The following is a 13,051-nucleotide window of genomic DNA, read 5'->3' on the forward strand; positions in this document are numbered from 1 at the left end:
CGACCGCGATTGTTGCGGCCTTTCTCAGGGTAGAAACAGAGCATCGGTATCGCAGCCAGGAAACTTTCATGTAAACTGCTTCTACCTTGTCCGTTATCGACAAAGCGCCAAGTACGCTCACTATCGCAGTCCCCCAGCCAGCCGTCAGGTTCTAAAAATAAGGCCTGCCCTACCGGCGCCAACTCATGCACTCGCCGGCGCGCTGACTCGAATGAGAAGGTGGATGACTCTCCGCTCGCGGTGCCAAGATGGAACCGTGCCACGCGCGCCGTCTTGCCAGTAGTGTGCACTTCCCGCTGCCCTTTTGTCCGACGCAAACTCTTGTCGGCGAGCCCAAAGACCAGCGGGCAGACGCTCGCGCGCGGGCGGCGGGTCGGCAAATGCCAGTGACCGGCGGCCGGGGCCACCTTTCTCCCAGGGCTGCGAACTTTCTCCGGAGCCCGCTGCCGCTGCCTCTGGCTTCTGGCTGTCCGGCAGGTGGGACGCCGGGCGCGAGCTTCGCGGCGCTCCCGCAGCGGCGCCACCGTCGCCCGAACGGGCGGCGCAGGGGCCGCGTGTGACAGTTGTCTGCGCGCAGGTGCACGGGCCGGCCGAAAGAGTCCGCACCGCCGTTTGCTCTGTGTTTTCCGGTGCGTGTGCCCGACTCTGAGGCGAGCGAAACCGCGGGCAGGACTGTGTGTTTTTGGTGCCCGACACTGGGGACTCTGGATGTGCGCTGTTCTCCAGCTTCACTTGTGAGACGCCATGACGTGACGCTGTCCTGGTGAGTGCAAACAAGTGTTCTGCCAATGGGAACAACTGTGCTTCTCTTGCAGTTTGAAGACGCAAAAGCTATTGAATGGGATGAAAAAAAAAAAAAAAAGGATATGACGGCCTAGAAAGCCGCAGTACATTTCCGATAGTCTGTTCGGCGTAATCGAGTCATATTATCTTACTAGACCATAAGTCATGAAGCATTAAGCACTGTATCAAGCTTTTTGCCTCCATAACTGACGTACTCCGCTAATTGTATGAAACTGGTGAACTTTACCATATGTACTTTCATCATTAAAAAAGCATGCATTTGTATGCTGCAGTGACAACAAGTGTTTGTTTACTTTTAGACACCGCGTAACAACTGCTATGTGACTCTTAATTAGCTCCACCGAAATCAAATGAGTGAATACTTGAGGATATAATCGTAGCAACGAAATCCGTCCTTAAATGGTGATCTTGCTCTGTAATTCAAATATCTTCACCAAACAGAAATTTTTGCCAAACCGGATCTAGAGCCCGAATAGTGGAAAGCCAAAAATCTGGATTTGGGTGCTGACCTGACACAACTGTCATGTTTTATGTACAAAATGGCGTGGCACACACGTTCTGCTCTCCCGTTGACATTTGTCAATATGATGCTCAACGCTGAATTAGTATTGCGAAAGACAATGTCACAGACTCCGCTTCTGCCATTCCAATTTAGCACGTTAACTGTCGCACACGTAGTGACATTCTTCACCGCCAGGGCTTCCACGGCGTCAGGCGTAAAGCGCTTCGGTAGCCGCCGGTGGCTTCGTGGCAGTCAACATGTTAATAATATCCCGTGCTTTACCAACTTATTACACGCTAAGGCAAAGGCAGTTTGTTCAATGGTGCCACGGCCAGCTTCTATAGTCTTCATCTCTCACAATAGCTTACTGCCGACAAGACTTGAAGCACCAATCGAAAATAAAAGCTAAGAGTATAGCAGTCTTTTTAATCGACATTCATGCTGACTCTTGATTGGTACTGAAGGATGTTAAAACTTTGTGTCAGCTCGGAACTCGAAAGCACATTCCCAACTTTCCCGTTGCGAGTGATCAGTCACGGAACAACAAACAAAAACCCAGAATCTCGGTCATCATATATTGCACATTTCAAAAGATCATCGTACAGCTGGCTATGAATGACACATGCTTTCCAGAAATCAATGATTCATTGAATTACTGTCATATATAGAGCGGATAGAGAAGCATCCTAAAAGTGCAGGTTCACATAAACGTTGCATCTCTGTGCCATTTGGGATTTGTTGCGTGATTAAAACTTCCTGGAGATCACTGAAGCGACCAGGAGTAATTAAAACTTTCGATCTGTGTATATGCAATCAGTGGTCCATTAGTTCTCATTCGATTTCCACCGTATGAGATACTATATGCAGTAACATTTATCCACATGCATGAAATTGAGATCAGCGATTTTATTAAAATTTATTAAATTTCTGCTGCTTTAGTCACACTCTACCAACTTACCATCAGGACGCTTTAGAGCAACATGTTGACTCTTTCTGTACAGGGTTAATTTTCGGTACACAAACTTACTGGCACCCCTAACAAATAATAGTCATCACATTTCAGGTTAGTCTAGATCTACATATAATACATCTGATGGTAGCAATAAGTTGCCGAAACGCGTCCTTGTAATAAATATTAGTAACCTGTGATTGAAGCAGCACATATTATTTTGTAAATATTTGCAGTAAAACCACGGTGGTAACTGTTTATAAAAAATTAACAAAAAACGAAAACAGTGTCTTGATGGTTGTCGACATTCAGAAATTGTCCATTTTGTTTTACTGTCGGATTCTATCAACCATGGCTCTGAGCACTATGGGACTTAACTTCTGAGGTCATCAGTCCCCTAGAACTTAGAACTACTTAAACCTAACTAACCTAAGGACATCACACACATCCATGCCCGAGGCAGGATTCGAACCTGCGACCGTAGCGGTCGCGCGGTTACAGACTGTAGTGCCTAGAACCGCTCGGCCACCCTGGCCGGCTCTATCAACCACCGACGCAGAATTGAGGTAATGTTAAAATAAGCGTCATCTTCATTGCTTTGCCGGTATCTTGTTGCTACGTTGCGCAACGCGCGCGCACAAGGGAGGGGGTCGCTTATGTAGTTATCATTTGCATTCCGATTCTCGTAACACAAATAACGTTAGTCTTCGGCTTTGCACAGTTAAGAAGTAGTACAGAGCCTCGTCTGTCTATCGCAGTGGGGTCCAGGGTTTGAGGCGATTAGTACCTTTAAGTTATTGATTTAAAGAAAGTGGAATGGTGGTGGTTTCCATCGAGTCGACATGAAGTTCATCTACGTTCTGTGCTAGCGCAAATGGGGAATCAAATGAATATATTTTCTGCAAGTACTGTTTGGACTTCTTAATTCACTTATTGGCATAACCAGTTTCGAGATATTCAATCCCATTGTCTAATGTTACGTGATAATGCGATTTCATATCGCGGAGCTAATCGCACAAATAAATAGTCACTCCAGCGTCTGTGAAAGGCTTGTTTAATGCTAGCTGCTGACTCCCAGAAACGTTGCCGTCTAGGACAAGATCTTGCAATTTAATTCGATAAATGGTACAGGGGAAAAAAAAGACTGGTCTTGTTGAAAATAACTTCTCCGTAGTTGCCTCAAGGAAATTAGCGAAACCGTGAAGCACCCAAATCAGAAGACCCGGTCGGAGATTTGGGATTGCATTATCATGAACAGTACGCAACTCAATTAGTTCAGCGCTACGGTTTGTGCCGATAGCAGACAGCTGGGATGGGGGGTACGGCGCGTTGACGACACGGAGTATGCAGTCCCAGGAAAGACAGTCCCGCGTCTGGCAGCGCGGTCTGTTGTCCCCTTTTCCCCTGCAGGAAAGTAGTGGCTGGTCGCTCCGACTGGTTACATCAACCTTTCACTGCGGCCGCGCTGGTCGGGTCTGGTCATCCTTCACACCAGAGAAAGTGTCATCCCGCCTCGAGCCGTCGTCCTGGGGCCGTTTGTTTTGGAATTCCCTGCAGGATGTCGTTGCGGGATTGCTACAAATTAAAAAGAAAAAATATGTAAGGGGAAAGAGAGAGAGAGAGAGAGAGAGAGAGAGAGAGAGAGAGAGAGAGAGAGAGAGAATGTTGCAGAAAGCCGAACCAGAGACTGCGTTTTACTGGCAGAACACTTAGAAGATGCAATAGATCTAGTCGAGAGACTGCCTGCACTGCGCTTGCCCGTTCTGTTTTGGGCCACTGCTGCGCGGTGTGGAATCCTTACCAGATAGGATCAACAGAGTACATCGAGAAAGTTCGCAGAAGGGCAGCATTTTTTGTATTAGCGAGAAATAGGGGACAAGGTGTCACGGGCATGATACGGGATTTGGGATGTACATTATAATAACAAGAGCGTTCGTCGTTGCGGCAGGATCGTCTCACGTAATTTCAATCACGAACTTTCTCCTCCGTATACGAAAATATTTTGTTGTCGCCGAGCTACTTTAGGAGAAACAATCATAATAAAGTAACGGAAATCGGAGCTCGCACGGAAAGATGTAGGTGTTCGTTTTTTCCCGCGTGCTGTTAGAGAGTGGAGTAACAGAATTATTGTAAAGGTGGCGCGATGAATCTCCTTTATCCACTTAAGTGAGTGATAAGTGGCGTGCTACAATGCTGTCTTTTGGAGGGATCAGCAGTACCAGGATTGGATGTGATGTACGAGGAAATCTGCTTTTGAAATAGGCTGGTGGGGTAATTATGCCCAATGAAGGCTGAGGTGATAATGGCGGTGTATTATGAAAGAGATCTCACCTGAGATAAAACGTTTAGCTCAAATGTGAAGACTGTAGGAGGGAACGTTTGACATGGAAAGGGTGGCAACTGTCAGAACATAAGTAGTGCTGTTTGTTAGTAGGTTTAATGTGGACCGAAGTGTGTAGTTGGCCTTTGGTGAGAACGAGATCAGCATCAAGAAGAATGGCATGGTGTTCAGAGTAGCACCATGTGAAATTTTGTTGGGAAGGGGTATTCAAAGACTCCAGGAATTTTAACAGGTCATCCTCACATTAATTTCTTCCATTTCAGAATTTCTTCACTTAAGTGTAATTTGCAGTGTAGTAACAAAAATGCACGACATAAATTGCAGGACACATTCCTGACACGTAGAACAAATTACGTTATATGAACGTGCACTTGGAAACGCTTTGTTTCCATGTTACAACTCATTTTCTCCAACTAATTGATGGGAAACACATAAGAATAGAACATTAGAATCATAGGGAACATAAACTCTTGATGACGTTTGGTTACATTGTGCGCCACCAGCGTTTTGTTTCATATGTCCCTGTTTCCATGCGACGTATGTCATTACTTTTTTTGCGAGTAACGGTAACCTTTCCAGCGATCAGTGCTACCGCTGCAGGCACACGGGTTACTACGTAGAATTAACCATAGGCTTGGCTCGCACAATGGTAGTGTACATAAATGCAGAGATGGGATATGCCCATTTGATGTATGGACAGCAATGGCGCTCATGCTCAACGTTTCTACAGGGATACATAGGTAGAGATTGACCAACTGCCTGGGCTCCACGCTCTCCGGACCGAAACCCACTGGAATTTTTTTCTGTGTGGGCATTTGAAAGCTTTTTTGTATGGAACGTCAGTAAAAGATGCTTAGTCTCTTTGCCCGTATTATGGAAGGCTGCGAAACCATACGCAATACTCCACGCCGGCCGCGGTGGTCGTGCGGTTCTAGGCGCTGCAGTCCGGAACCGCGGGACTGCTACGGTCGCAGGTTCGAATCCTGCCTCGGGCATGGATGTGTGTGATGTCCTTAGGTTAGTTAGGTTTAATTAGTTCTAAGTTCTAGGGGACTGATGACCTAAGATGTTAAGTCCCATAGTGCTCAGAACCATTTGAACCAACCAATACTCCACGGATACATCAGCGCATCCGAGATTCACAATTAAGGCGGGTTGATGCATGTATCATTGCTCACGTAGGACTTGTTAAACAACTTCTCTGAGAAAGAGTTCCTTGTGGCAGGCTCGTGCGTTCTGTTCGTGTGTGTTTCCCATGATTAAAGAGCTGGACAAAATGAGCTGTAACCTGGACCTATCTTCATGAAACATAGTGTCTTCGCCTACATGTGAGGGACCTGTCCTGCAATTATATAGTGGAAAAATTGTCACGAAATTTTAACCGTGGGTAGCTGATACCAACCCAAACCAAAATTACTAATGTTGTGTACGTCGACAACGCACCATTTTTAAACTACGGAAACTTGGCGCCAGGCGCTCAGATTGGCCGAGGGATTGCCCTGTTGCCGTTCGTCGGTTGACGGGCAGCGCTATGGTTGTCGGTTCACACATACAAACGTCCCTCGCCCAGTCACTGGCCTAATGTGATAATCTATATATGGCGTAAAAAAGTGTCAGGTATACTAGTATGTATTGTATTGTATGTTAACCGGGGACCTAGAAACGACGGAGAGGCTCCGTCCCCGCCGCAGCCACAGTGGTCCACAACCCCACGACGACTACCGCAGTCCACTTCACCCCTCCGCCGCCACACACCGAACCCAGGGTTATTGTGCGGTTCGGTCCCCGGTGGACCTCCCCAGGGAACGTCGCGCACCAGCCGAGTGTAACCCCTATGTTGGCGTGGTAGAGTAATGGTGGTGTACGCGTACGTGGAGAACTTGTTTCCGCAGCAATCGCCGACATAGTGTAACTGAGGTGGAATAAGGGGAACCAGCCCGCATTCGCCGAGGCAGATGGAAAACGGCCTAAAAACCATCCACAGACTGGCTGGCTCACCGGACCTCGACACAAATCCGCCGGGCGGATTCGTACCGGGGACCAGGCGCTCCTTCCCGCCCGGAAAGCCGTGCGTTAGACCGCACGGCCAACCGGGCAGGCGCCATGTATACTTACGGGATAAGGTAAAGTGCAAAACAAAAAAATCTAAGTACAAGCTCACAAAAATAAATAAAAACATGTTGGGACACGGACCATTCCATCGTATAATAGTCAACTGTCGGTGCAACTGCAGAAGGTTTTTTTTATCCATGCTGTATCCTGTTCAACTCCGCGGTCGTTACGGACTGTTGGTGACGAATGCAACCAGCCATAAATACTTTCTAAAAAGTTTTATTAGAACGTCAATACTGGCTTCGAGCTACCATGCCCATTACGCATAGATCTGTTGTTGAACTGGTTTAGTCTTATAAAAGTCATATAGCAGTTGAGAATGACTTTATTGATCACAGAGTGACGCGTTTAGGAATTATTTCTATCTTCAGAGTCCCAAGTGCAACAGATGTGCTCGTCACATGAGAGAACAGACTTGTCACACCTTTAGTATAGCACGCCACTCTTCAGGTGGCTGACAGGTCAGCAGTTAATTGAATTAAAATATTATGTTATGTTAATTAAATTTAAAATCTTATAGTGAGCAATTGTGGTGGACTCCCAAGCCTTTTCCACTATTTTAATCCCCTCACTTAACAACTAATCTATTAAGATGATCCAGCGTGCAGCAAAAGCCAGTTTACAAAACATACAGTGTTTGGGTAGCTGTAATGATTTATACAACGTAGTTCGCTCAAAGTATTGTCCACTGTTACCTGGACATTTAACCCTCTGCTTACAAGGGGGGGTGGAAAACCATGCGCCTGCCCTGTTTTTCTTCGAGCGCATGCGCAATATAGCTCAGATCTTACCTCCAGCTAGTGTATCCTTACAGCACGGCACGATCACAGTATTTGAGGGGTCCCTTGCTCAATGGTACGTACTACCCGAGTGGCATTTCACTCGACCTTGTCGTTACGTCCTTCCAATCCACTTTATGGGGAGAGGGTTAACACATCGTTTAAAGGCTGATTTAGGTGTCTTATCACATAACTCCACTTTATTACCAAAATTGTCCTAAAATTCTAGTTCGGGCAAATTCTTTGAATGCTGTAGGTTTTAAGGGGCTCCGGAAAGGCTCAAAATCATGAAAAGTTCAATTTTTACTTTTTTGCGTTTTCTGAATCTGCAGACTATTACCTTTTAATAGATATATAATTTATTCAATTCCGAAGACTACAACTATTTTTAAATTTTTTTTGAAATGTGTTCTACATGGGCGTGACCCACTGTGGCGCTGTTAAACTGCTGTCAAATGGTGTTATTATTAACGTCCGTGTTCATCAGGTACATTTTAGTGATGTGAGATAAAGTATGTGTTGTGGCTAACCTGTGATGGTTCAATATATATCGCTGGTGTGATTGTCGATTGTTTCATGTTTATTTACTCTGTCGTTATCTCGAAAATATTCGTAATTAATTCTGTTTCTTGAGTCTCTGTTTTGTTGAAGTATAATAATGAGTAAAAGTAAAGTTATTAGAAATCCTCTGAAGGCTTTTAAGAAAAGGAGAAATGTTGGACAGCCAAAGGTATGTGTTATTACTGTAAACAATAAAGACGATAACCAAGTGAGTGAACCTAACCTCTCAAGTACACCTGCCCATAGCAGTCAAAGTGGGAAAGAAAATACTTCACAGAAGAAGCTTGGTTCAATGAGTGAAAACTATGAATGTTTTATGGGCGAATCGGATGTGAATGAAATATTTGATATGTCGGTTCTCACAGGAATTTTTTCAAACTGTGTAAGATGTATTCATTGTAGTGAAATTGGTCTGGAACTCTCCATAATAAAGCACGTAGGACTTGCTAGTGAAATGTAACTGAAATGTGATAAGTGTTCATACATGACCACCTTTTGGAACAGTGTTGCAGTAACTGCAACTGAAGAAAATGGTAGCAAAATCTACGAACACAACAACGAGCGATGCTTGCTTGAGACAAGGAACGCCTTCGGGCTGCAGACAGGGCTGTAAAGAGTCTAGAAATACAAGCAAGAGTAAACAGGAGGAGGAACAAGAGGAAGCTGGAGGAGGGGTTTGCAGAGGATGAAGATAATCCATCCTATGGACCTGGAATGCAATAAAAAGTTAATCCAATCTTTGTCGCTCGATTCCCAAAACTTTTATTTTCTCATACTAATTACATGTTTTCTAAGGATCTTCCAAACATATTTGTTTCAAACTTTCAGTAAATGTTACACAGGACCTTCTGCATAATTTAACACAGCCTTTTTCCAAAAAACTGTATATTTTTGAATATATAAATAAAAAATTGCAGAAAAATGTTGTGAATTTTCATTACAATTGAAAAAAAAATCATCTTTAATAACTGAACTAAAATTTTGTAAAATCCCTGTGTTAAGTTGTAGCCCATATTCCAATAAATAATCTGTAAAAAGTTCAACTTCCTACCTCAAATAGTTTGTGAGGAAAGATGTAATTTATAAGCGTTATTTTAACATTGCAAGTATAGGGCGTTCCGGAGCCCCTTAATGGTATTGTAGCGAAAATATTTTTCTTTCAGTATTACCCACACTGTAACAGTCATGTGGTATGAGGCCCGGTGATTTCTATCCACTTTTGAAAAATGTCATCCAAAAGTGTATGGACGTTTCACCTGTAGTGCGGTGGAGCCACCAAATGAGATTATTCCGCGCAGCTTCAAGTGCAGGGATATTGTGTAATAAATAAAAGCTTCTCACAGCAGGTCAAATTACCTTTCCGCACTCACGATCCCATCGAAAAGATACGAGCTTATCACTCTTCGTTGCGTATACCAGCCCAAGCCCTATCTCCAGAAACATTTAACTCCTCCTTAGTAACACGTCGTGGATTTTAGGAACACCACTACCTTTGTTAACTCTTAACTTACCTTTCTTACCTCTTAACTTAAAACCTGCTTCATCAGAGCACAGGAATAGTTCAAAGACAAAGTAATTGGCTTCAGGTGTAGTGTTTTTGATATTCTTTTGAAACTTCTATCGTACAATTATAGTTCCTTAAAAGCTCGCATATTTCTTGGGTGACTTAACGACTGTTTATGCAACGAGCTGCAAATTTCCTGCAGTGGTTATTAATTTTGGGCGACCGCTGACTGTCACGTCGAACCTTCGACTTTATTTGTAGATAGCTTATCTGCATGACAGCTGTGTGTGCGGCAACTTTTTAAAGAAAGATCGTCTTACATCTCCAAAGTTTCGATCAAATTTCCACAGCATCTGGAAAAGAAACACGCACTTTCTGTAGACAAATTTCTGTTCATAATGCACATTTTCCAAGATTACAGTGAATGCACAGTTCACGTCAAGGCTCCGATTGTCACTCAATAACAAGAAACGAGTTCTGCCACGCCAAATTTCACTGTGCGCAGGTTTCACAATTGTTTACTGTAGGGTATAATATTGTTCAAATGGCTCTGAGCACTATGGGACTTAACATCAGATGTCATCAGTTCCCTAGACTTAGAACTACTTAAACATAACTAACCTAAGGACATCATACACATCCATGCCCGAGGCAGGATTCGAACCTGCGACCGTAGCAGCAGCGCGGTTCCGGACTGAAGCGCCTAGAACCGCTCGGCCACATCGCCGGCTGTAGGGTATATTACGTACGATAACATGGTCAGTGCCGTCACCTGATTTCCAAGGAACTTAGCTCAGTGTAAAAGGAGTCAAAATAAGCGAACATTTGTCTCTGCTTATCCATAGATAGTCCAGCGTCTCTGAAAAACGATGGTCAAAGTTTTAGAGGTATTTTCTGGGTACTTCACTGTGCAATATGCAAAGACGAAATAGTGGCTCTGTGGTTATCGACGCGGTTTTTTAACTTGGGACCCTGTGTTTGAAACCCTGCTATTGTTTTTTTTTATCGTTTTCATTTATTTATCCATATCCGTAGACCGTTAATACACGAATGTCTCTTATTAAATTAGGGGATTCAAGGGCGATATATTAATTGTAAAATTACAAGTGGATTTCACAATAATTGTCACGTTTATTATGTATAACATATGTATGTATGGTATGTTGAGGGATTACAATCTTTCTAAATTCTCATATTGTGATATTTCATTCTTCAGGAACATTTGGTGCATTCCCTTAGATTATAACGATCGGGGAAACATGCGGAGCGTAGGTCTTCCGAACACGCGAAGGGAGGTTTACCACAGTGACATTTCTTCATACGAATCTCACTCGGAAACGAAACGTCGTTAACATTGGCAATAATTTCATGGCAAACCGTGCATAACGGAACACTTTTCTGAAAACTACCGCTTGCAATTGATTATCTATCAAGATACACTACAGGAATTACACCGAAGACAATTTTATTGTGTATTGAAATAACTTTGTCCTTACTCGTCTATTAGTTGTGTATCTGGTGCATGAATTTAAAAAAATAAATGGATGAGAAAATTATTTGAAATCATTTTCGGAAAAATTTCTGTAGCGTCTCTTGATTCAATATCAGTTACAGGCGCCTGAAACCCAATTGTAATTTTACCATTAATATAACGCTCTTGTATCCTCTAACAGCCGGCCGAAGTGGCCGTGCGGCTAAAGGCGCTGCAGTCTGGAACCGCAAGACCGCTACGGTCGCAGGTTCGAATCCTGCCTCGGGCATGGATGTTTGTGATGTCCTTAGGTTAGTTAGGTTTAACTAGTTCTAAGTTCTAGGGGACTAATGACCTCAGCAGTTGAGTCCCATAGTGCTCAGAGCCATTTGAACCATTTTATCCTCTAACTTGATGAAAAACATTCTACGGACATGGATAAAAAAATGAAAAATAAAATAAAACACTAATAGGGTATCGAAAATTGGGCGCAAAAGAAATACGCTGCAACATTAGCCACTGCCCATCGTTTCAGCTGGAAGGATAGTGCACTAAAAGGCATCTACGTCGGAAACTTTGGCTGTCGGTTTCTCAGAAACGGTCGAGTGTATACGGATAAGCCGAGACTCGTGTTCGCTTGTTTTTACTCTTCCACTGAGCGAAGTTTCTGGAGTATCGTCTTATGGCACTTGCCGTGCTCTACTCATGACTTCATTGTAGATATGGAAAATAGCTAAGAGCTACTCTCGTCCTTGAATGACGTCTATCATCCTCAGAAACAGCGTGCTGCATCACTAATACGGCGCACCGAATTATGCCGCAAATCACAGCAGTAGTGTTTCAGCGATTCCTTGCGTAAACCTCGCTGTCTCAAACTAGCGACTGCTGAAGGTGGCAGTGCGGCGATTCCGCGTGACACTCCGCGGAAGTTTCGTGTGGAGTCTGCTGTGTGGTCAAGTATTCATAGCCTGTGGTCAAGCGGCGGGGGAGCTTCCCATAATCCCGTGCGGAGGCGCAGACCCATGCTGAAGCCGGACAGACACTCTTGAGTGCCCTCGACTGGGGCCTCTCAATGGCCTAATCCCTCGAGTCTTCAACGGCGCACGAAATACCTTTTGCCTACTCGAACCTGAAACCCAAACCGTGAATATATCGCGCTACTTTACAAGAGGGAGTCACTACACGTTTGCACATCAGCAAATAGGAAAATCTGTGTAACAGTCTTCCGCGCCATGGAGTGGTGTTACACATCTCGCACCGTTGGTACGCGATTCTGTCGAACAGGTACGGCAGATTAGGTGTGGTTCTCTATCATTTATACATGAAATTTTCAATCTGTGTCGCTCTTTATTTTTTTTCCGTATAATTACTTGTTTCAGCAGACTGCATCTTTGCATCAGTAACGTAATGAATCGATGCAACGTATTACATCAAATAGTACATGATATTACTGACCATAATCGCATACTTACTATATTTGAATATGCGCTTATAGTTGGCAGCCAACGGCCCTGCCGCAGCGGTACCACCGGTTCCCGTCTGATGGTCGACGTTAAGCGCTGTAAGGCTTGGCTAGTACTTGGATGGTAACCGTCTGGATTGGGCGAACGCTGTTGACAAGCGGGATGCGCTCAGCCCTTGTGAGACCAGTAGAGGAGCTACTTGACTGAGAAGTAGCGCCTCGCGTCACGAAAACCTACAACGGCCGGTAGAGCGTTGTGATGACCACATGTCCCTCCAATCCGCCCCCAGTGACGCCTATCGCCGTAGGATGACACGGTGGTCGGTCGGTACCGTTGGGCTTTCCAAGGGTGTTCGTACGGAACTGTACTAGGTATAATCTGCCGAAACTCTTGATAAGAAGAAAAAGTTAATGTGTGATTTAGACTGAAGCTTTTGTATATAAGTACATCTACAAAGATTTCCTGTCTTCCTTTTTCGATGCACAGGGATTTCGTCCTCCGCCAATCGGATTCTTGTTCCCACCGGTTTTTAGATAGTTGGCGTGTATTCACCGTGCGAAATTTC

General features: G+C 44.3%; 1 protein-coding gene across 1 annotated transcript in view; it reads left to right on the forward strand.

Moving 5' to 3' along the window:
• The first annotated feature begins 568 nt into the window (after window positions 1-568).
• Window positions 569-13,051, forward strand: part of LOC124775916 — a 394,798-nt gene continuing 382,315 nt past the window's right edge. Inside the window, exon 1 of the mRNA XM_047250760.1 lies at window positions 569-763. The gene's annotated coding sequence lies outside the window, so the exon portion shown is untranslated. The remainder of the gene's footprint in view (window positions 764-13,051) is intronic.

This window comes from Schistocerca piceifrons, chromosome 2 (genome assembly GCF_021461385.2).
Source record: "Schistocerca piceifrons isolate TAMUIC-IGC-003096 chromosome 2, iqSchPice1.1, whole genome shotgun sequence".
NCBI lineage: Eukaryota > Metazoa > Arthropoda > Insecta > Orthoptera > Acrididae > Schistocerca > Schistocerca piceifrons.